This window comes from Macrobrachium nipponense, chromosome 31, assembly GCF_015104395.2.
Source record: "Macrobrachium nipponense isolate FS-2020 chromosome 31, ASM1510439v2, whole genome shotgun sequence".
NCBI classification, from domain to species: Eukaryota; Metazoa; Arthropoda; class Malacostraca; order Decapoda; family Palaemonidae; genus Macrobrachium; species Macrobrachium nipponense.
The window spans coordinates 52,830,907-52,833,281 of record NC_061093.1 but is presented as its reverse complement, the minus strand read 5'-3'; positions in this window follow the sequence as shown (position 1 = coordinate 52,833,281).

Sequence of the window (2,375 nt, the reverse complement as noted above, 5' to 3'; positions counted from 1 at the left end):
TGTGTGTTTATATATGTGTGTGTATGAATGATTGTGTATGTGTTTATCTGTCTTAGATTCCCCTGGTCATCAGACCACAAAAATTCAATCTCCCCGTTGGAACTGAGGGACGTAAAAAAAATCATATCTAGCTGTATCGAGCAAGAATGGCACATGTAATTATTTCGGTAAAAATTATAACGTAAATTAAGCTGTAACGATTTAAGAAGTGAGGCATTTTTCCAGAGTGATCTCATTTTCAGTGACAGAGAAACGGGTCTTTTTCATATGACCAGGAAAAAAATTCCCTTTTACTTTCTTCACTTGTCACGGCGTAATATGTTAGTCCCAAAAATCAGAAGACAAAGTCCTTCCATATCTAATATTTTCTAGCTAGGCCTTCCTTCAAATGCTGGGAAAGAATAGAGGTAGGAATTTGGATAACAAAATGGATACTAAAATGTTAAACGAATACTGTTCAAGTAAAGATCTTAAAAAATGCTTAATTATGATGTATAATAGTAAAGTAAAAATAAACGATGTCCGCATGCAGCATGAAAAAGGAAAACATAAAGGAAATAATAACATAAATTGTGTTAAGATAAATTGAGTCTTTTTACTATTTTCGTGCCATCTATCTTTTCCATTTTATGGAGTACGGTCCTTTAATAATAACTATTTTCCTTTAGATTGTAAGTCCTTAGCTTCAAGGCTGGGGCTTGTCAGCCGTAACCTTATACTGTGTTGCATAGAGGTTGTAATTTTTTTATGACATTGTTATACTGAACAGTAATAAATTTCAAATCACAAAATTCCCCCTCGGTTAAACATATATGAAAATATATTAATTCCAAGGTAGAGAGAATTAGATATTAAAGGACATTTGTAGTTCGATATATATATATATATATATATATAATATATAATATATATATATATTATATATATATATATATATTATATATATATATATATATATGTATTTTTATACATATATATATATATCTATATATATATATATATATATATAATAATATATATATGTTATATATATAATATATAAATATATATATATCATAGAGTATATATATATATGTATATATATATATTATACTATATATAATATATATATATATATATATGATATATATATATATATCAATATATATATATATAATATATATATATATATATATATATATTATATATATATATATAGTATAATATATATAAATATATGATAATAGATTATTAAATGGACTGAGAAGTACGAGTCTTAAGAGTTCGCAATCCATTTCGAAAGATTAGGAAATTTCCACGTAACGAAGCCAGAGGGAATTCAAACCGGACGTTTGTGAATTCATCCGTGAGCCTGAATATTAATGCTGAATTGTTTGTTGCCAAATCCCCTCAGTCCGGAAAGGAAATTGTTTGTGGCTCAGATATGAATTTCACGATCAACGGGCCTTCAGTTTAGTGAACCGGAACAAAATTTAGAGCAGCTTTGGGAACTGTCAATTTCTGAGAATTCCGCTTTTTTTTATTTTAATGCATCTGGAATCGTTAACGGGTTCGTTCACATCAATTCAATGGCCTTTCACTGCCGGTGAGAGAATGTTATTGCCGTCATAACATCAGAGTTTTAAATCACAGATTGCGTCAAAATGGTTTTGACGAAAGTATTAAAGTACTAAAAGATTTTTCCATTGCATCCGGTCGTGTGCTACAAAAAGAAAAGAAAGAAAGAAATATATATATATATATATATATATATATATATATATTATATATATATATATATACATGTATGTTATATATATATATATATATATATATATATATATATATATTATATATATATATAAGTATTTATATATATATATATATCTTCTTCTTTTTTGGGGGGTATCACAGGACCGAATTACTTAAATGGTATGTGTTGAGTTATAGTTTTTCCACTTTTCATGAATGGAAAATCGATAATACTTAGTATTTTCATTGTTCAATGCATTCCAGTAAAAATAGCACAAGCGAATCAGATTACCAAGGGGATGATTTGTGAATTTCATAAGACCTATTCATGTGAATTCATCAATTAAGGAAAAAAAAATTAATATACAAACAAACATTCAGTTGATTCACGTCCTCTCTAAATCCTAATTTTGATGAAACATAGTCTATACGTTCAATCATTCCAGACATGCTTATCTACATGTTATTACAGATACATTGGAAATTTCCCTTGGGTAAAATTAGCTTTTAGGAAACGTAAGTCTACGAGATATAAGACCAGAGAGAGAGAAAGAGAGAGAGAGAGAGAGAGAGAGAGAGAGAGAAGAGAGAGAGAGAGAGAGAGAGAGTACGCATCCTCAATTACTCTAAATTATGACCTTCCA